The sequence below is a fragment of the Juglans microcarpa x Juglans regia genome, chromosome 2S, assembly GCF_004785595.1.
Source record: "Juglans microcarpa x Juglans regia isolate MS1-56 chromosome 2S, Jm3101_v1.0, whole genome shotgun sequence".
Taxonomy (NCBI): domain Eukaryota; kingdom Viridiplantae; phylum Streptophyta; class Magnoliopsida; order Fagales; family Juglandaceae; genus Juglans; species Juglans microcarpa x Juglans regia.
The window spans coordinates 12149119-12160104 of NC_054597.1; the positions used below are offsets into that span (position 1 = coordinate 12149119).

Genomic DNA, 10986 nt, shown 5'->3' on the forward strand with positions numbered 1-10986 from the left:
GGGAGCAACCTAGCAGTGAAGCTAGTGAGTCGATGAGGTAAATATTGGTTGAATGAGAGATCATTATAGAAGAATTTTGTCTAGGATGGAAGGAGCTTGTCTTCTATAGTCAGTGATAGAGGATGGAGCCCAATCTACAAGCAGAGGGGGGTGGCCAATACTGATATGGTTCGTGAGTTTTTTGGGCCATATCAGAGAAGGGGGCTAATGAGGACTCAGTTTCGTTTGTTATTTGGAGAGTCCGTATTACTATCTTGGCAAACAATATTGTTGAGTTTCTAGGAATCCCCCATGTGGTGGGTGCATACCCTACATAGAAACCAGCTTTAGGGACAGATGGTGTGAATATGCAATTGAGGATGAGGCTCCAGCAGACGATAGTCCAACGCATGATGAGGTTCGTCTATTGATGCATGACAATTCGGCTCCTTCACATGATGTCTAACATCCTGTACCCGAATGGGTCGAAGAGTTACTACATGTCACTTATAAACATGTCTCCGAACACCTCTAAAATCTCCAAAGATTTCATAAACAATAATAGTCTCATATTTTCTAAATAAACACATTATAAACTCTACAAAGTCATCACTACAATAATAATAATAATAAACTAATGGATCCACAATCTCCCAGTAGTCATAATATAATAAACTGATAAATCCTTAAGTTCTACTAAACCAAATATATAATTAAATCTAAAAGACATCAGAAATCCTTCTTTTAATAGTAGTAGCCTAGGGTACTCGACACCCTCTCCTCAGCTTAGCCATGCTCACATTTCCTAATCCTAGCCCTCAGTTGGACCCTCCATATCATCTGAAAATATTATGAAGATAAGAAGGGTGAGTTATCAACAACTCAGTAAGTAGAGCACATATACTAGCGTGCAAATATGAGCATTTACAAAGTACGGTAAGCAGAACAAAATATTTTCCAGAGTTATCATGTAGAACAAAACATGTTTTCAAATGTAACAGAGCGATGGTTTTAAAACACACAAAACCCATAGTACTTTGGTATAACATAACTTGAGCATTATCATCACATCAAAAAAGAGCATCTCACAGAGCAGAGACCATATTTCACCCCGTGGTACGGTTGTGCTATTCCCGATGGCTAAACTGGGCAAAGACAAAGGTGAAATATTTCTCTTATTCTTCTTGGAGCCTCGAGTGTGCACACAAGAAGGATCACACCATTTTGTTTCCAAAGTAGATGCACTCAGAGATAGAGCAATTGGTACCAATCCAAACACTGTAGAGCAGAGCAGAGACAAAGTCAAATATAAAATTAATGCACCATGCCAAAGGTTTTCATATGCCATATCAAAACAAAATAAAGTATCGAAACATATTTAGATCATTCTCACATACTAAAAACAAAAATTAGAGCACTTTCTAATTAATGCTCAAATTTCTAGATTTTCAATATGGCTCTTTTTGACATTTCAGAGACAGCATGACAAAATAAAGCTCATGTCTACACAATGTATGTCAGAAAATATTTTCCCTCTTTCATATAGATTTCATGAATAATGAAAATAAACGACCGAGGTTGTTTTTCCCTAGTTCTCGTTTCATAAAAAAATATGCAAAATTTTTAGAAAGTCAACCTCAATCTAAACAATTTGTGTAAAGGCTAGCATAGGAACCTTGCTTAGCTGACTCCTGCAACGTATTATTTATGCCTTGAATTCGACATCTAATATTTATTGATAAAAAATATACACTAAGTGTTAAATGACAAATGACACAACTTCGATCTAAATAATTAAAACTCATAATTCCAAACCACATTTCGGCAAATTAACACAACTAAAACAACCACATAATAAATCGGACAGCTCACACGTCAAATCAAAATACTGCATTCCAATTTCAATAATGACTGATACATCCACCAAACCAAAGACAAACACACTTGGTCACACCCAACCAGCCATAAAAGTTGTCTTTAACTCAGTCCGCAACTTATAACCCAAAAGGAAACCACATCAATTCAATAGTCAATATATAAACCCAAAACAGCCACCAACAACCCCAGACAGTTACAAAACTCCTTCCACACAGCCACATCAAACTCAACAGCCACCCTTTTTAAATCTTCTTAAAAACAACTCACCAACAGTTTACATAGCCTTCAAGTTCAATTATAAAACAATACAAATTTTCCAATGATCACAAAAATATAAGCCACTAATTTACACCATGTAAAAAGTAAAACAGACATTGAGGTTACCTTACCTAGGCTATATTTCGATACACAATTATACAATGCTAATGTCCCCGTTAACCACAATAGCGACCCTAACAAAAGGAATAATTTTGAAATTTTAGAGAGTAAGAGAAGGAGGAGAGCCCGCAACTAAGAACATTAGGGATAGGGCATTGAGTTTACCAGTGTATCATAAATCTGAAAAATGCCCAACAATCGCAGAACCACGTACAAACTAAATCGCAGGAGAGATCCACAAGACCCACAATCTGCATATTCAAAGCCCATTTAGCAAAGTTTTCGTGTGAGAGGAAGAGAGGAAAAACTCGTAGTGATTGCGTGAAAGTGCGTAAAAATGTAAATCTCGAAGAGAGAGAGAGAGAGACAGTGAAATGCTCACTGTGGTAATGGCGGATCGACGTGTGTTGGCATTGGGCTTGCAGCAAGTTTCAATTTTCGTAAGAGGCAAGAAGATGAGAGGGGGAGAGAAAATGAGTCTGTTGAAAGGCTTTCGAAATTGAGAAGGAAAACAAATCATAAGAGGAAAGGAAACTGCCGAGAAGAGAAAAAGTGAGATTGGGGGAGAAATATTCAGGCAGAACATAGGAGAGAAAAGAGTAACCGTCAGGGTGGGGGAAGAATTCAAGGGAGATGACAAACCTGTTTAAACGGCGTCGTTTTTGGTTTTTAAGGGGGCTGGACTTCGTTCACCAGCCTGGGCTTCACATGATGGCAGCAAGGTAATCAAACAGGTTGATTGTCGAGCATTTTTTCACATGCTGAATTTGATTGTCTCACACAATATCGATCCGAGGAAACACAAGATAGATTTCGGCATTGAACGAACTTAATTTATGTTACGGATAGCACAAGGAGAGCCGGTTGATCTGCCTCTATACTTCCTCATTTGCATCTGATTTAAGTCACGGTATTTGACTGGAGGTAGTCTACCATATATATTGATGATGTCCAACCTCCTAATTAATTCGGGGGTTCATGTGCTATTGACAAAGCATAGACAACCACAAATCGAGCCCCTAACAAGATCACTTTCAGCGAGAGCGACGACCACTTGTGGAAGGCTCGCATTAATCTTGAAATGGCGACCAGTATTGGTACGGAGCGTGATCCAGCTTCTACGGATGTCGATGTTGATACAAAGGCTGCAAGGACTATTACCAGGGAGATGCGACCCCTACTCGAGGAGCATCGCGCACTTTTGATCCAGGACATGGAGAGGATCACTGCGCCTATCATGGTTCGACTGCAAGAAATTAAGGGGCACATTACTATGATGGAGGACCTGGATAATCTTACACGATATTGTTATTTTGTATTTATCTTTTTGTTTTGTATCGAACATTGTCAATTTAATTTCTGTATTGTTTTTATCTTTTATATATAGCTAACATTTTTTTTTTTATATATCAAAAATCAGTTTTCTTATTTTACTTACTGTTTGGCAATATAAAAAAATGACTTTCTCTGGAAGGAAATTCTTTTTAATTGTAAATTTTTATTTTCCATAAAAAATCGTTAATTAATTTTAAAATTAATTGTATAAATTTTCTAGTATGACATATATGATGCATTTTAATTTACCACAAATAATAAATTTGTATAGGTAAATTTTTCTTTTTTGAAGATAATATTTATTTGCCTTGACTCAAATAACATTTATTTTTAAGATATTTGAGTGTCTTTCCTTAAATTTCTATAACTAAATTTATGTCAATTGTTTACGTCACAGTTTGAACCAATTTTATGAGCATTCAAACAGTTTATAAACTCGTTCGAACATAACATTACCATTCGGACGAGATAGCAAGCATCCCCCGCCGTATTTATTTATAACTTCCCATCAAAAGATCGTTTGAATGATTGGCTCTACATTCGAATAGAAAATTTCATAGTCAAATGATCTCAAACTCTATTTGAACAAAAATAATACATTCTCCCCCGTCACAACTATGTATAATTTTCCGTTACGAATATTATTCGAACAGTTATGTGAATTCAAATGTAAAATACCATACTGTTCCAACGAGTTTGAAACTGTTTAAACAGTTTTTTTTTTTTGAGATGCTATATTTTGTCTCAAAATCTCCAGCCTTAGTATTGTACTTGTAAATACGACATACATCGAGTTTCAACCGGAAGTCTATGATCTCAACGCACCATGAAAGGAAAGGAAAACAAACTCACAAAGTACTACTAGTACACGAGTAGTACTTGTAATTAACAAGCTGCAGATTCTTGTGCTAGAAATGATAGGACGGATCGATGAACACATCGATACAACCAGACTGCTCCCTTTGTTCTCCTTCCACTGAGATTTATTCAAGGCAGGAGAGGAGAACAAAGGGACAGATTGACCGGCCTTGGATCATGTACGTACTTACAGTCTGCAATACATGATCACAAAAGCTTCACCAACTTGAAGTTGTAAAGGGGAACTCTTCTGACAGTAATTAAGTACGAGAACTCGATCGGGATCTCAAACAAGGACATCACCAGTGCAGTTTATTGATCCTAGTAATGTACCAGAAGTGGAGGACATTTGCTAAAGCCATCGAATGATCTTTCCCATAGCCTTCATGTTAAAGGCCAATATGTTCCTCAGCCACCGTGCATGGCACGTGTCCTCTCGCCGGCGCCATCACATCCCAACTTTCTCACCCTGCCATGGCAGTACTGGTCTGTGACATGGCTCATTCCCAATTGATCAGAGTGAAACATATGCGTAAAAACTCGAATATTCAGGGTTATCCACTTTGGACATTGCATTCCACTTCAAGAAGCTACCAATCACACCATATTCCCTTCCTTCGAATGAAGGGTCTAGCTGAACAACTGGAAGGCCTACTCCAGAGATTGGAGACTGATTTTTTAGTGCAATTATCAACCTATTTATTAGATGACTCTGAAGAGCTAGCCCTCCAAAGAACCGTCACCTTCATCACTACTTGGAAGCAATATTCTTGGTACTACAGATCAGCTTTTCCCCGGCATCAAAGTACTGGCATGGCATGAAGAGTTTGAGTTGAGTTCCCAAGTACTGTCTAAGCTGAACAACATAAGAAAGCAACAAGTTAACATGCATGATTCAATTAATCGAAGTATATCCTCATACGTACGTGTCAGCTCCGCAGCACAAACAGGGCTTACGTAAGTTCCATGCATGTATAATGTATTAATTATGTGGTACTGGCAAAGGCATTGCGACAAAGTCCTCAATAATTCTCCAAGTACCCAATAGTTAATATTATTTTTGTTTTGAGATTTGAAAAAGTAAAATTGTATATTTTATTTTTTGTAAAAATTTGAGAAAGTTGTAATGATTAGATAAAATAAGATAAAATGAGTTGAGAGAAGTTATGAAAACAAACGAGGATCTTAGCTAATGTTCTTAATCACTCACTTTGCTCCTGTGTGCTTCATCAATTAACAAGTACTTCGAAAAAAAAATATTCCCAAATGCATGATGGGCAATTTTGAACAACCTTAACTAGGAGTGTATTCAGTTGGTTTGGTTCGGTTTTTAACATATTTTGAAACCGTACCGATTTAAATTGGTTTTAGGCTTTGTTTAGATAGTAAGATGAGATGAATTGAGATAATCTGTGAATAATAGTAAAATAATTTGAGCTAATATATATGTTTTACAGAATTTTGGAAAATGAGAGAAAAGGTTGAATAGTTAAATTTTTTTTTTGTATTTTATTTAGAAATTTGGAAAAGTTGTAATGATTAAGTAATAATTATATGAAAAAGTTAAAAATTTAAAATTGAAAAGAGTTGAGATGAGATAGTATGAAATGAGATGAGATGGGATGAAATGAGATGAGATGGTTCGGTTTGGATTACAAGTGTGATACGAAACTTTCAGGTTCTTTTGATTTCGGTCCGGTTAGATTTGGATTACAAGTGTGATTCGGTTTTGGGTTTTTTTTGATGGGCTGGTTGGTTTCTTTGACCCAAATGAATAATTTTTTTAGCCCAAATATGATAGAGCCAAAACATTATTTTCAGCTCAAAACACCATGCATATAACCAATTAACCAAATAAATGTTGAAAATAATTAGTCAAAATAAACTAATTAGTTTAATTAAAACATGCATTTAACATAACTATATATATTATATACGTAAGTATGTAACTTAATATGTAAGGATAAATAATATGTTAATAACTTAATATTAATATTTATGTTTAAGAATAAATTTATATCAAGGAAACATAAATAATAAGACTAAATTAATGTCATATTATATTAATTTTATAATGTGCATAATATATATATATATAGCATAATATATATTTTTTAAAATATATATATATATTTCAATTTGGTTTGGTTCAATTCAGTTTTAAATTATGAAAGCCAGAACCAGACCAGTTTTAATCAGTTTCGATTCTAAAAAATCGAAACTGATCGAACTGGTATTGAACCGGACCGAATCGATCAGTTTGATTTGATCGATTTTTTAAAATTTTTCTTACATCCCTAACCTTAACCAATTTATGCAAGCATATTAGTGGAAAACCAATGTGCTATTTAATTAAATAAGAAAATGCTATGCACATGTAACCACCTTGGGGAACCCTTGGGGAATCAGCGCCAACGTGGATAAGAAACTCATCATTTCATTTGACTATTCCCACTCAACCTCTTATTTCTTTTCCTTCTTTTTTTAATTCTATTCTCATTCCCACAAAGGCCACTTCCCATGAAGCCAACCCCTGCCAGAATGTTCTGAATGAGTTCTGTAGCCTTGGAGCAAAGCAAACTGATCCACTGAAGTAAAAGCCCCACAAGGCCAAGCCATGGGAAGAAGCTACGGCCTTGGCACTTGCGCCTATTGGGTTTGCGGGAATCCCCATGGGTTGATCAGGAAGTACGGCCTCATGTGTTGTATGTAGGCAATGCTTCCGTAGCAACGCCAAGGAAATTGGCTTCATTAAGTACCGCTGAAGGGTTTCGTCTGTCTATTCCACAAGATCAAAGGCTTTGGCTGAAGCATGATATGATTTGTGGTTTTTAAGTTTGAAGAACCTCTTGATTTTCAGTTGTAATTCTATGTAATGGTTAAACCTGATTGAGTTCAATGACGAGAATATGAATTTTTTTGCTTCAAATGTTTGAAGATCATTTACAAATTTTCATTTTCTATTTGCTACCATTGATTTTTGTTCTCGTCTATTAGATTTTTCTCATGAGTAATGGAATACTTCTAATTGAGTATAAAAAAAAGAGAGAGCTGTTTGAGAGAGTCGACGTCGCTGGAACACTCTGCAGAGAAGAACGACTGGTGGGTGATGAAGCGCAGAGACTTGAAGTCCATCTTGTAAGAGAGAAGCACTAAATCAAGTTCCTAAGTTTTTCATCGAGAAAAATGAAAGGGGAGAGAAAGAGGGAAGAAGAAAGGGAGAAAGTAGGACCCAGCTGTGTCAGCCGGTTACACAAAGGTTGCATATGCTGGTTGTACGTAGCATTATTGATTAAATAATACGTAACGGTTGGGATTTGGGGTAGACCATTATTAATTCAGAGACAATAAAGACAAGGTGATTATAGATACGTCTAAAAAAGGCAGAATATATATATATATATATATATATATATATATATATATATTGATTGAGATATAAAACATAAATATAAGTTATTAGGGCCAAAATGCATACATTTGTCTTATACACTATGATCTAGATGGTGGAAACAAATATATTTTACATCCCAAGAGGCTATAATTCGAGATACCATTTTTTTCTGGTACATAAGGTCCATTATAAGAAGTGAGATGATCACTAGCTGTACTGGATATCATGAGTTGCATATATGAAAGTTAATCGTGTCACGCAATAGTCAAAATGCAAGGAGGGATTAATTAAGAAACCTATAAATCATCAAATTAAAATGCAAGTTTATTACTTAAATATATAGCTGTGTGGATGGAGCTAGGAGATGTTTGAGGATATGTAAACTCTAAAGTTGAGAATTATGTGTACTAGCCTCTTATTCTGGATATATATAAATAATATTTACTGATTTACGATCAAGAATAATAAAGAATTAACACTAATGATTTCTTTGAGATGATCAAGTAAAAGAAAGACTAATATATATAAAGGGAGTTCAAAATACCTGAGATCGATCTACAGGAATATTAATGTCACCGAGCTTAATTCCCAAGGCCAGGTTTCTGCTACAAATATATATCTAGCTGTAGGTTATCATAATGATCATTGTTAATACTTCCATCAACCTTCTCAACGACTGCTGCATGCTGCAAATACTACAAATATGATCTGTAGCTTATCATATTAATCATGTTCGTATTAATGCTCCTAATTAAATTCCATGAAAAGAGAAACATACCAGGAGCAGATCAAAATGTTGCTGCTTAGCTAGCTAGAGGACGTTTAGCTCGTTCCTCGATGATCCTCTTGTGTTCCTCCTGAGTAGGACGTTTCACCCAATATCGACTTCCAGTACTGATATTGCCTGCCCGATTAGCTAGCAGCTTGAAAAGGTGATGAATCCAATGGTCGAAGAGAGCCTCTAATTTGTGAGCTATATACATACATAAATAAGCGGAAAATATATAATCGATTATTATGAACACTAGGTCAACAGTTTCGAACTATAATACTAAACAGAAAAAGAATTTCTCCAAGATCCAGAGAAAATAATTAGTAACTTGAAACCCACGATCTATATATTTATCGTGGTATATGTGGGAATATTATCATGAGATATGAAAGATGGTGATCATGTATATATAAGGTGCTTCTTTGTTGGCTTTGAGGAAATAAAAAGAAAAACCCCTTTGTACAGTAAGCCTAGTTTCCCTAAAAAAACTTTTCCATCGTAAAGTTTTCATCCAAACAAACAGAAGATAACCAACCAAATGCTAGAGCTACATGCTAATTCATATATTCATAAAGAAAAAAAAACAAGTGCATCAATGGGAAATCTCAGATTTGAATAAGAAAAGAAAGAAAACCCACTTGGCTTATAAATGAAAAAGGAAAAAAATTAAAATACCATTTAGCACAAAGATTGAAGTTGAAGCTGAACCAAGTCCGAAAAGAGCAGCAGGCCAGAGCTAGCGGCAACCAAAGACATAAAAGGAGTTGTGACTCTCTCTCACTTTTGATCTTTGTGTCCCAGAACTGTATATTTAATAGAGAAATGGCGTGGGAGAGAGATTGCATTTGAGGTTCATTGAACCTGGTCACTTCCCAGGACCGTACGTACAAGCCCTAAAAACAGTATAGTCTGGACCCTGGGAGTCATTGGACACGCTTCCCCTGAAGCTCGTGCCCAACCGCCCTTTTTGTAAAGTAATATTAAACAAAAGGGATTATATATAAATATAGTCATATAGATACTCATTGTCCCAACTTTGGGAGGTTTTTTTTTTTTTCTTCTTTTGGGCAAGGAATATTACCAGTTTTTTATCGACCAACTATATATATATATATATATAATATTCCTTGATGGTGAAAGAATTTCAAGGCTCATTTTCTAGTCATATGCTGTTAGGCGTGCTTTTAGTACATGCAATTGTATTTTAAAAAAAAAAATTATTCAAATACATTAATAGTAATTTCTTTTGTCATTAAAAAAAATTAAAATGTATGATCAGTCAAATTCAAAAGACAAAATGAAAGAACAAACTAACATTTTTTGTAGCCTTTGTGGTTGGTAGTAGGGCTGTAAACAAACCAGTCTGTTCGATAATCCACTTGGTACTCGCCTAATTAAACTCGAATCGAACTCGACTCGTGAAAAAAAAAACTTGTTTGTGAAAACAAATACCCGCTCGATCAGTAAATGATACATATTCAACAAAACTCAACTCGACTCGGCTAAAACTCGTTAAGGCCTACTCGTTTATGCCTAAGTTAACTCGATAGCTAGACTCAATTAAAACTCATTCATATAATGATAAATATATAAATCTATATGTATTAGCTAATAATATAAGCATAACATGTTTATAATTAAATATATAATATGTAATGTAATTACTTATGTCTATATATTGAATATACTTCATATCTATATTTTATAATTTGTATAATAATTAGTCGATAAAATATAATAATTTAATATACTAGTATGTGGGAACCATATTTGAAATAGATATATGTTATCATATTATGTGTATGTATTAATAATTTATGTAGGCATATAATATATTGTTATTATGGATAAATATCAACTAGGTAGATATTAATTATTTATAAATTTTTAAAACCCTATAATTCAATAGAGCTTATACTTGTTAGTTATATAAATTCAATATTAGATTTTTTATTTTATTTATTTATCTAATTTATAAATTATTAAATCTTATTCAAAAAAAAAAATAAACAATATTCGAGCCGAGCTCGAGCTCTTTTTTAATAGTAGACCTTTACTCTTTTTCAAAAAGATTATGCAGCGCTTGTGCACTCTACAACTGTATCTAGCATTACTCATTATCTATACAACTAGTTAACGTAGCTATTACATCAGCAATGTCATGTCACCGAGTTCATATAATAACAACTAATAATTTATACAAATTTTTTAAATATATAAATTTCGCTTAGCTTTGTATAAAATGTAGATTCTATCATAAAAAAATATTAAAAAATTATTTTTTTATGGGACTTACTTTTTTAGAGATGAATTCTTTTAGGGATGAATTAAATTTCATCCCTAAAAGTACTTATTTGGGACGAAAATTAAATTTCTCCTAAAAACATAGAAG

At 34.3% G+C, this 10986-nt stretch overlaps 1 long non-coding RNA gene across 1 annotated transcript; it reads right to left on the minus strand.

Annotated features, from left to right (window-relative positions):
* Positions 1-4265: 4265 nt before the first annotated feature.
* Positions 4266-9456, minus strand: LOC121253104. The gene is made up of 4 exons (XR_005938355.1): positions 9270-9456; positions 8601-8795; positions 8367-8517; positions 4266-5284 (listed from the first exon to the last, which is right to left on the minus strand). It is a non-coding gene; the product is annotated as an uncharacterized LOC121253104 (long non-coding RNA).
* Positions 9457-10986: the final 1530 nt, after the last annotated feature.